At 39.7% G+C, this 12,280-nt stretch overlaps 1 long non-coding RNA gene across 2 annotated transcripts; it reads left to right on the top strand.

Moving 5' to 3' along the window:
- Positions 1–6,992: 6,992 nt before the first annotated feature.
- LOC110897330 lies at positions 6,993–10,016 on the top strand. 2 transcript variants are annotated; one of them, XR_004875950.1, is made up of 7 exons: positions 6,993–7,395; positions 7,494–7,566; positions 8,007–8,239; positions 8,393–8,642; positions 8,742–8,917; positions 9,003–9,112; positions 9,185–10,016. It is a non-coding gene; the product is annotated as an uncharacterized LOC110897330 (long non-coding RNA). The 2 variants fall into 2 exon arrangements; XR_002568553.2 differs by having other exon boundaries at positions 8,739–8,917.
- The last annotated feature ends 2,264 nt before the right edge of the window (positions 10,017–12,280 follow it).

Genomic DNA, 12,280 nt, shown 5'->3' with positions numbered 1-12,280 from the left:
TTAGACGAATTAAGGAATTATGCATACTCTAACTCTGAAATTTATAAGGAAATAATGAAAAATTTGCATGATAAATATATTAAACCTAATGAATTTCAAGTAGGAGATCAAGTTCTTTTTCTTTTAATTCACGACTTCGATTATTTCCGGGTAAACTAAAATCTAGGTGGCCAGGACCTTTTTCCATCACCCATATTTTTCATCACGATGTAGTAGAAATTAAATCTCGGAATGGAATTCCATTCAAAGTCAATGGCCAACGGCTGAAACTCTATCAACGATTTATTGAGGATGAGGAGGAAGAAATCTCGCTTCAAACGGTCGACGAGTAAAAGCATCAACATCATACCTGGTAAGTAACGAACAAACGGATGAACATCGAAACTGGTAAGTCTTCTAACCGAGTTTTGGGAAAACAGGGCACTCACACAAGCACTAAAAAAAGAAAAAAAATTGCTCGGCACGGGGCTGTGTCCGCGCAACTGTCGGGATAAAACCCCTTTTCAAAACAGTTTCTTCATTTCAACACGCCCCGTTTCCCCACAAAACGCTCTGGTCTGGGCGATTTTCCGCAGAAATTTGACGTCTCCTCTCGTTCTAACAACATCAAGGTATGATTCTGTCACCATTAGTAGTTAGATTAGTTACTTGCATGTAGTTAAAACATCAAAATTTAGGGAAAAATTTAGGGTTCTTGAAGTTCATCCGGCTTGAACCTCAAATTTTTGCATAAATCTGTTAGCATTAGTTTAGATTAGTGTTATGGGAAGTAAATCCACTTGTATTGCTCATAGATTTGCCCGATTTCTCACAAAAACCTCAAACCCTTGTTTTTGAACCGAAAAAGGATAAAACTAAAGGGAAAACGGTTTGTTTTGGGAAAAACGGCACTTGGGGTTTCATTTTCGGGGAAAACCGCACCTACTTGACCAAAAATTTTCAAGTTTTCGGGACCGGCTCGAAAAATGAAAATTTTGAGTAACAGACGCCTGGACACGGGGTCGTGCCCGCTGAGCACGGGGCCGTGTCCGGCCCACTGTTTTCAGTTTTCTACGAAAAGTTCATTATTTCGTGCTAACTTTTGGTGTATTCTTTCAGATGTCGAAGAAGTTCATGAGGTTCAACGCAAATGAGCTCGATGCTAGAGCAAGATATGACGTACCTCAAACAAGACCAGAAAAATACCCAAGACAAGTGTGCACGGATCTCTTAGCCATGGTGAACCAACTTGACCGGTTTAACAACCTCGTTACCGGCCCGCTAAGGATTGCCCTAACCACTCGACTTCGCTCCGTCCACGAGTGCACTATAGAGTTCTATAGCACCTTCACGTTCAATTCAAGGTGCGACCCTTTCGACAATAATGGGGTGGCATTCCGATGTGGTGGAACGAAGTACTCGATCTCAATAGCATAATTTGGGTCAATAGTTGGGCTGTATACGGAAGAAGATTCGGGTAATGAAGAGAACACCGGAGGGGTGCGAGATTTGGATGAGAACGAACGCCAAGCCACCTGGGCTCAGATTGGTGAAGGGCACTACAACCAAAGCAGCACCAAGAGTACTAAGTTGAGGGACCCACTCTACCGATACATCCATAGGGTCCTCGATTACTCTCTTAGCCAAAGGCATGATAGCGGTGGCGTTGTTGGGTTGAGAGATTTGATAGTCCTTCACTGCATTCATACCTGAAGACCCCTCGATGTTCCTTATCTCCTGCTCCGAAACATGCATTGGAACCGGCTTGCTAGTGCACCAACCCCTATCTTCTTCGGGGGATGGATATACCATCTCTTCAAGCACTTCGTGAACATACCTACGTCTTTCGAAAGGAGCCCATGGTCGGGAAGAGTGGATGTACACATCTGCGGCTCCATGAACCTAATCTATGAGGCGGAACACGGGTCGGTTAGCTTCCAGAGGATGCAAAGGCATGCATGGAACCCGCAAGAGGCGTTAGTCCTTCACGCTCCACAGTTTCAACAGCCTCCTTATTACCCGTACCAGCCTCACGGTGATCCTGGCCAATCCTCCTCACAAGGAGGTGGTTTTCCTAACTTCCAAAGTTTACATGATTTATTGCATGAAAACCTCATGTGCATTAGGAACACATACAACCTCGCCAACAACACGTACAACCGGGTCGGAGCCATTGAGAGAAACATCTCCGATATTCAAGATGGCATCGGGAACATCCGGGAGTACATGGCGGGGCATGGAGGAGGAGGTGATGACGATGATGAGGACATGGACTAGGCGGGTGGAGTAGGAGCAGGAGCAGCTGGTTGGTAATCCCACAGGTTAAACCCCCCTCTTTTCTATCAAACAATTTCCGGCCTACGTGCCGAAGTGTTGAACAATTTACTTTCCCTAACTATTTTTATTTTTCTGCATTTGCTTTTATTTTTAACCTTGTGACGTGGATGATAAACTTTGGTAATTTAGGATGTTTGCGATGGCTTGGTATGGTGTTTATTGATAAGACAGGTACATACGAGGCTTAGAGTACTAAATATTACTACTACTAAAGCCGAGACAGGAAAAACGAAGCCAGGAACCTGTTTTTCAACCTTGCAGATTGTCGACACGGGGTCGTGTCCAGCCGACACGCCCCCGTGCCCACTCTCCCAGACCTGCTGTTTGTTTATTTCTGCACATTTTTGCCAGACACGGGGCGTGTCCAGCCAACACGCCCACGTGTCCACCTTCTGTAAGTTTTCGTTACTGGCACCTGAACACGGGGTCGTGTCTACCCGACACGGGGCCGTGTTCAGGCGCCCAGTAACACAAAATTTTGCTTTTTAACACCCTTTTTACACATTCAATCAACCTAAAAACTTATTTTTGGGACACATTGAGGACAATGTGTAATTTAAGTATGGGGGGATGCTAAAACTTTGAATCTTGCAAGTCCTAATCAAGTTCTAACAAGGTTATATTTTTACAAATTTACAATCGATAGCGTCGTGATAAAAAGAACCAACATAAGAAAATTATGAAATGGCATGACAAAATTAGTTAAAATTTGATTATATATACTTGATCACATAAAAACCCATTCCCACAAAAGTGAGTTTTGAGCCTTTATTGAGCATACAAAAACATATCTTTACACAAAATGCTCATTTTTCGTTTCTTATGTGAATAGCCGCTTGGTTCTTTCAACTCTAGAACTTGCCACGACAATGCATTCCCGGTCCTTACCAACTTAAACCCGAGTAAGTAAATGATGGAGGCATTAGGACTAACCTTTTTTCTTTCTACACCATTATTTTTCTTTTTTTTACCACCTACCCAAAATCCCCCTAGTTAACCCCTTTGAGCTTAAACCTTTTCATTTCTTAACCCAAAACAAACACCCTTTTTACCCACCTAAACCCTTTTTCATTTTAACCCTTTCTTTTAGTAACAAAACTCGGTTTTTCTTATGACTTATGAAAAAAAAATATGATGAAACCAAGTAAACAAACAAGTTTATCAAAAATAACTTTGTTTGAAAGAAATGGTTCATCAAAATAAAATAAATTGTAAAAAATAAAAAGTCTTTCAAAAACCGATGCTTTTTACGCTTTTCGCCATTTTACTAACCACTAACCCAACCACCCACCTTTAGCCCAAGCCTAACCCTTCACCTAAAAAAAGTCCTCTTGATATTTACAAAGGTATATAGTTAAAAAGGAGGAGGATTGATTGCTTGGTAAGCTTATGGTAGGAGTAAGTTCCATGCCGCTCTCGAGTGATTCACTAAAATACATCTTCGGCCGAGTGTTGAGTGATTCCCCGTGAGGTGTGTGAACTTGTATATAAATGAAATTTAAAAAAAAACATGTTATGCCCTAATAAGTAATTTATCTTATGTAATGTTTTTAATAAATCATGATGAATAGGATTGTAAATAAATAAAAATAAAACTTAATAAAGAATCTTGGAAATCCCGACACTCTATGACAAGCCCAAAAACCTTCTCTTCTACCCATTCCATTTGGGAGTGAAAAAGCCACATTATAAGGAGTTTTGCTTGAGGACAAGCAAAGATTCAAGTGTGGGGGTATTTGATGTGCACAAGATGCAACATATAAATTACATCAATTGTGGCATAAAACTAACCTTTTTTAGTACTAATGTTGGAAAAAGTGTGCTTTTGTCTTCCTTTTGTATTTTCAGGATTAAATGAGCTCAAATAAACAAAAGAAGCAAAAAAGGCAGCTAAATCTAACATACATACAAGAAAAGGAACAAACGTGGCATGCCCGACCTCCCGACAGCATCTTCCCAAGCAAAACAAGAAAACAGAAGGCTGAACACGCCCCGTGCTCACTGAGCACGGGGGCGTGCCCAAGTGTCAGCAGAAAAGACAAAGTTGTAGAAGCTTCCATCGCCCACCACGGGGTCGTGCTCAGCGGACACGGGGCCGTGGTCAACTATAAGATTCGCGGAATACAGGAAAATCTTGATAGTACAGATATGCTTCTGCACACGGGGTCGTGCTCTGCGGACACGGGGGCGTATTCAACTAATGCAGACAAACTGCAATTAATGAGGAAAGAGAGGAGGATGGACACGGGGCCGTGCCCGAGCTTCTGTTCAGCCTATAAATAGGAGTGCTTGGAGCTCTTGCAACTCATCCCTTGGCACACCACCTCTCTCACACTTCACCCACCATCATCACAACACCATCACAACACCATCATCCACCACCATCATCCAGTGTCCATCATAGAGTGTGTGAGTCGTCTTTGGATCCAAGATTGATCGTAAGAGTTCTTGACAATCAAAGGCCATGTTTGCCTAAGTCTCTTACATCACTTGGTGAAGACAAGTGTTTAGTGTAATACTTTTTATTTTTAATCTTTTCGCACTTTTTAATTGGTTATGTATTAATGACTTTAATAACTAGTTTCTTATGTTGAAGGTGATTCCTCCTTATCGTTTGTCCGTGGTGTCTTGGCATTATTTTAATGTCTATATAAAATAAAAGATTTTCACCATTCATATCTCCACGGTCTATATGGAGGTATGTTGGCTACGTGGTCGGGGGTTAAGGGAACGGTTTGGTAAGAGTCTTGCCATTGTTCAGTGTATAAATCCTACAAAGGACCTGGGTCAAATTTAGTAGGACCTCCTTCAATACCCAACGATATTGGATGGCGGGGGTCCAAACTCTTTGACCCCCTCATAAGTTAAACTACTATTAAAACTTTAACCCGGCTACTTAGGAATGTATCCCTGCTGACTCGGACTACTTAGCCGAGGGTAACGTCACCTTCAAAAGAGGGGCCTACCACATAATGCATTAATAACTTAATTAATTATCTTTCAATAATCCGACCCTTTAGGATTGTATCCTTGCTGACTCAAACTACTGGGTTGAGGGTAACATCACCTTCAAAAGAGGGGCCTACTACAATAACTAAGATAATCTCTTAAACAAGTGCAAAAGTGCGGAAATAATCAAAGGTTACACTACACACGAGTCGGATCCAAGTGATTCATCTTGTCTATCTGTTTTTACTTTTATTTTACTTTTCAGCATTTTAGTTAGTTTTATTTTTTCTAGTTTAAAAACTTGTTTCTAACTTTTTGATTTGATTAGACGTTGAGGATAAACCGGTATTAAAAGCTCTTGTATCCTTGGACGACCTCGGTATCTTACCAACACTATACTACGTCCACGATGGGTGCACTTGCCCATATGTGTGTTTAGTGCTAGTAAATATCGTGTTTTATAAATTTGAAACTTGGCTAAAAAGTGTAAAAGGGCTTAAAATATACACCTAAAATATATCACACCTAACGCACATCAAATACCTATGGGTATACACTGAACAAGGCAAGAACCTTACTAAACCATTCGCTTAACCCCCGACCAGGTAGCCAACATATCTCTATATAGACCGTAGAGATATGAATGGTGAAAATCTTTTACTTTATATAGACAGTAAAGTAATGCCAAGACACCACGGACAAATGATAAAGAAGTTTCACCTTCAACATAAGAAATAAGTTATTAAAGTCATTAACACAAAACCAAATAAAAAGTGCGAAAAAATTAAAAATAAAAAGTAATACATTAAATGCTTGTCTTCACCAAGTGATGTAAGGGACTTAGCCAAACATGGCCTTTGATTGACAAGAACTCTTACGAGCAATCTTGGATCCCGAGACTACTACACACACTCTAAGGTGGATGACGGATGATGGTGGTGGATGTGGGTGTTGTAGTGGTGGTGGAGTGGTGGCAAAGTGGGAGAGAGGTAGTTTGCCAAGGGATGCCTTTGAAGTGAGCCAAGCACCCATATTTATAGCCTGAACAGAAGCCCGGCCACGGCCCCATGTCCAGTGGATACGCCCCCGTGGCCATCGCCTTTCTCTTACTTCATTAATTGTAATTGTCTGCATTAGGCTCCACACGGCCCCGTGTTCGCTCGGCACGACCCCGTGTGCAGAAGCGTATCTGTACTATCAAGATTTGCAAGATTCTACAAATCTTAGCGTTGACCACGCCTCGTGCTGAGCTGGGCACGCCCCCGTGTTGGGTATAGAAGCTTCCACAGCTTTGTCCATTTCTGCAGACATCTGACCACGCCCCCATGTCTAGTGGGCACGGGCCGTGGTCAGCCCTCTGTTTCTTGTTTTTGCTTACGGAGATGTCGTCGAGGGGTCGGGCATGCCACGTTTATTCTTTTTCTTTGTATTTATGTTAGTTTTTGCTGCATATTTGTTCCTTTTGTTCGTTTAAGCTCATTTAGTCCTGAAAATATAAAAAGAAGATAAAAGCACACTTTTTCCAACATTAGTACTAAAAAAAGGGTTAGTTTTATACCTCATTTGATGTAATTTATATGTTGCATTTTACACACATCAAATACATTAAAAATTTAATCAATCTAATTCGTTTAACTTTTATTATTTTAAAAGAGACGAGAAAGAAACAAAAACTATTATCTATATTATTATAAAAAGGAGAAGTGACGTACACAATCGTAATTTTACATGCGCACAAACTTTACAACAATATGTACAAGAAAGTAAAGCATGTTTAGAGGGATTGAAATTGTACAATTACCAAAGTTTTAAGACACTAAAGGGATAATTTGGGGATTTCAATCTTCACATGAATGCTTCGGTTTCAGATGAGACTTCAATCGTCGCCCCCATTCAATTCAATCCAATCGATATCTCAACTGCTGCACTTGAAACCCTTTTCCGTAGTATAGATAGATAAAACTTCATGATTGAAAGAAAAACAACAGCTTGAAATTCCACAAACTTCGTATTTCAATCGCCTTAGGTTTTTCCAAAAACGAAAATGGCCAGCGGTAGCAACAGCAAGAAAGAAGTGATTCGATTGGAGCGTGAAGCGGTCATTCCAATTTTGAAGCCTCGACTTTGTTGGTGAGTTTCTGTTACTTTTCAGTTTTTCAGTTTGATTCATCTTCAATCCTAATGGAACCCTAGAATTCGTATCCATGTATATGTAAATCAATATGCAGGGTTTGAAGAGGGGTTCTCGCATACATGGTCAGCCTAGGGTTAGGATGAAGATGCAGTGAGATGACGGCACAGGTAAGGGTGTCAATTTTTTTTTTTTTTTTTTTTTTTTTTACAAAGCAATGGCAGGTAGTCGGGCAACAAGTTGCGCCGCCACCCCCTTTTGAATAGAAAAACCAATTCTACTAAATACAAAGTTTGAAACCTTTAGCGACGAAGAATTACTATTAACGACTTTTTGAACCCGATTCAAGAGTCGTACAGCGTCAGGAACGAGACCACCAAAGGTATCAAACGCAAACGGGACAAACACATGTTGATTCTCCCGGCAAGCTTTGTATCAAACGCAAGCTTTGTCATGTTGATTCTCCCGGCAAGCTTTGTCAAACGCAAACGGGACAAACACATGTGATGTTATATGATGAACCATGGTTATGTTACGTTCGACAAATTAGGTCTCACTTTTACTTCGTTATTGTTGGAGTAATGTACCATATTCTTTACATACGGCACAGGTAAATGTGTAGAAGGATTCAGCTTCACCAATTTCGTAACGTCGGTGATGATGGAAATTTTCGGCTCCAAATGCTTATTCCTGTTACGACAAGCTCCAAATGACGAATGCTAACCAGCAGAGCGTCAGGTTGGAATGCTCCAGGGATTGGGGTTCGGGTCGGAAAAGATATGCAACGGAGATGGAAAACGGCTTGGATTCAAAACAAGTTTTGGGATTACTTTTAGGAGAACTGTAAGTTTGTTATTTTTAATTAATTCAATTGTCTATTGTTTATAAGAGTAGCATAATTGCTATGTGAATGAGTGGATTATGAATAAGGGATGTTAAACACTTTAATGTAGTTATTTTAAAAATCTGAAGGTTTGATTTATTTATAATCTGAAGGTTTGGTAATAGAAGATGCGATCTAAGAATGAAAAAGTATTGGTGTATTGGTGGCGTATTGAACGTTTAGAAAAGTGTATAATTTTCGCATCTGTTTACAGAGGTCGGGGCAGTTTGACGAGCAGATTGAACTACTTCAATTGAAAATTGCTTATATGGAGGAGAACTCTTTGATAGATGGAAACCATACGAAGATTGCAAGATCACAAGGGAAGAAAATTCAAATTACGGTTCTACAAGAGTACTCATGGTAGGATGTTTTATTTTTATAAAATTTATAATCTGTTTTAGCTTTGACTTTTTTATTTTAATCTAATTTGTGTCTGATGACGTTTTGTGTTGTTAGTAGGTCAATCATTTACATGTACATGTTTTATCTATTCGTTACACTGGTCAAAGTCAAAGTCACCATGGTCAGAGTTTATACCCATCTGATGACTTGCCAAAAACCGTGGTGATGACACTTAATCAAGGTTCAACGGTCAAGAGCATGGATTTTCATACTGAACAAAATCTTGCTTCTTGGTCGGCTCTCTTTTACTCTTTTGTAATTTTCCATTAATTGTGTATTTTGTCACTAATTTCGGTTTTTTTTTTTTACGAATTGCAGTTGGAACAAGTATCGGTGACATCATGATATGGGAACTCGGTAGCAGAGAGAAACTTGCTCATAAAAATTTTAAAGTTTGGGATCTTAGTGCCTTCTCGATGCCTTTTCAGGTCTGCATTCTTACTCTTGTTATAATTGAGGTTATTTTACTTACACATTGATAGTTGAATCTTTTATTTTAGGTTGCTTTGACCAGCAACTATACTGCAACGATCAATCGTGTAGCTTGGAGCCCTGATGGAACCCTCTTTGGTAAGTCATTAACTTTTTCCTTCATGTAAAATGCCATTTTTGTCCCTGACGTCTGGGCCATTTTTGCGACTTTCGTCCAAAGGTTTGTTTTTTCGCATCTGGATCCAAAAGTCTTGAAATCTTTCCATTTTTCATCCGGCGTGTTAGTTGTTCTTGCCTTTGTATGAGTTCCTGTTGTTGACTATGACCAAGGAAAATCAACTGTTGCAGAGTTCCCCTGCAGTCAAATTTTAGCATCGCGTTTTGAACGATACTATAAATATGATGTTTTATGCGTAGGCGACAAGTAACCCATCTACACCTATGGCTTCCTGAATTATGAGGTCTAGAGGTGACACACTGGTTGTGTCCAACTGGTTAGATAACATTAGGGCTAGAAAAATGGGCGGGGCGGATAGGGTGGCATGCCGGGCCAGAACGGGTTTGGATCAAAACGGGTCGGGTTGTTTTAGAAACAGAAATATTGAATTATAAAATTTTATTTTTCTCTGTAAATAACTCAGTTCCTAATATAAGTTTATAAAATATTTCTTTTTCTAAAGCGACCCCACCCGTTTTGACCATAACCCATTCTGACCCGAACCAAAATAACCTTTTTTTTTAAATCAACCATTCTGACCCAAACCCATTTTGACCCGGCATGCCACCCGACCTGACCCGCCCGTTTTGCCAGCCCTAATGTTACCTAACCAGCTGGACACGACCCCTTTCTCACCTATAGACGTCATAATTCTAACTTTATCTTGAGTTATTATTTTAGTTTTACATAGTCTTCACTCTTATGCTGCAGCTAGAAACTATGCAGTTCACCAGCGTTACAAAAACTTAAATCAAGGATGGAAGTTGGAAAATATATATAACATTTTTTAGAAACAATTTTACCCATTCATATGTATTAATAGGTCTCCACCTGTTTTTATCCTTAACATGTCAACATAACTAGATTTAAAAGGAAACAAGTTAAACAAGGGAATGAAGGGTGTGTAGACTAATTCATTGTCAAACGTTTAATCGCCGAACCATCTGTGGTGTTAGTCATACATAATCAAGATAAGCATGTCGATAAAAAGAGATTGCCATGTCACGGACCACAAGACAAAAAGGCTACTGGAACACGTGCCAGGTATGCACCATTTATTTCAGAGGATCTACGGCTATGTGTCTTTATTACACGTTGGAATTCCAGTTGAACAAGGAGGTGTATCTTATAGAGATGATCCTTTAACACATAGGTATGTGAGGATACAAGAAAGGAATATTAGGCAAGCAAGTTGTGAACTTAATGAAGATGATGATGTAAGCATCAGTTTGTGGGTTGAAAGCCATCAGAATCATGTGTTATTTTTATGAGGGTTTAACGCATAATGATCCGCTTTGTTGGTGAATCAGTTTGTGAACTTGCTTGCAAGTGTTTTTTACTGCAATTTTATCTGCAAATAAAGCTATGATTTCTCTAATATGATGTTTCTAGAATAACAAGTTGTTTATATGGATCATGGTTTGTGGTTGGAATTTTTCTGGTGCTGGGCCCTGATGCTCAATAGATTGTGAATTTCATGAAAAATGTGATGGATATCAAGTATGGTATGGTTGTTGCTTCCTACATGCTTCACGTCACCACCATAACATATCATCCACAAACACCATGCACACGCCACAAACCCCGACAACAATTATGAGGCAGCAAAACATAAGTAACCGCAGCACCGCGCGGGCTTTCCCACTAGTAATTATATAATTTTCTTTTACTTAAACGAATGGTTTATTTTAATCGAGTAAACTTCTGTTTTGCTTTCTATAGTTTGGTCGTTTTAACGGTTTTGTCCCACTTATTTAAAAACGGACATTTCCCTCCAATAGTTTACTATGTTTTTTCCAATCAGCTCCTCTACACTTAACTCAGTAAAAGCATACAATTAAAGGTAGGGTATTTCGGTAATTTATATACAAGTACTGAATTATTTATTATTAATTCCTTAAATCTGTTTTGTCCTTTTATTTATTGATATTAGAATAAAAATATATAAAACCTATCTCTCTCTCTACGTAATTTAAACTCATCTCCTTTTTTCTCTCTCTACAACCCCTATCTCTACTTCTCTCTACCAAATATGACCATCGTCAGCCACCATCTCCAGCCACCACCACCTACCGAGCACTGCCACACCACCACCACCCCACCATCCAACGACCATCACCATCCTCCACCCTTCTCCCGTACAACCTCTCTAGCTTGCAATTACCAACCATCGGCCAAACACCACCTGCCACCACCACCACCACTCTCTTTCTCCATTTCTAATTGTCATAAACCCTCAGACTTATTCTCAGCCGCCGAAAAAAATGACATACGAATCTGAGGGCAACACCACTTGCCACCACCATCCACAACCCTACCACCGCCACTATCTGGCTTGAACCCTAAGCAGATCTAGGGTACAGATCTGCGAGTGTTCAGAACCTAACCTCCTTATTCCCCCGGTGATATTGAACCTTGATGAAGTGATTTAGGTGATACTGAAGCAAATGAGTGATAGTAGTGGGTGGTGGTTCATAAAGAGAGAAAGGGTAGGAGAGAGAGGCTGAACAAGTGAATAAGGTGTGTATGTGAGAAGTGGTGGAGGTCGATGGCGGTGTGGAGTGGGCAGGATTGGTGGCTGATTGTGATTATGTCGGCAAATGGTGAGGTGGTGGTTGTTGCTGGTGATGGAGTGGAAATAGGTTAAAGAGTGAGGAGAGAGAGTGTTTATGTGTTTTGTTATATATGTTTTTATAATATAATACTAGGTTAGAAACCCGTATATTATACGGGGTTATACATTAAAAACACTATAATTCCATTTTTTACCAAACATCTCATCACCAAAATTACATGTTGTTACATGTAATAATGGTAAAATAAAAGGTATAATAATATATCATAAAATTTAAATGCCTATTTATATAAAATGGAATGGAATATATAGATGGCTAAACTCATCAAGAAGCAATCTTTTATAACTCCCATGTAAATTTACTTATTAAGT

This window comes from Helianthus annuus, chromosome 13, assembly GCF_002127325.2.
Source record: "Helianthus annuus cultivar XRQ/B chromosome 13, HanXRQr2.0-SUNRISE, whole genome shotgun sequence".
NCBI classification, from domain to species: domain Eukaryota; kingdom Viridiplantae; phylum Streptophyta; class Magnoliopsida; order Asterales; family Asteraceae; genus Helianthus; species Helianthus annuus.
This window is presented reverse-complemented; position numbering and strand designations above follow the sequence as displayed.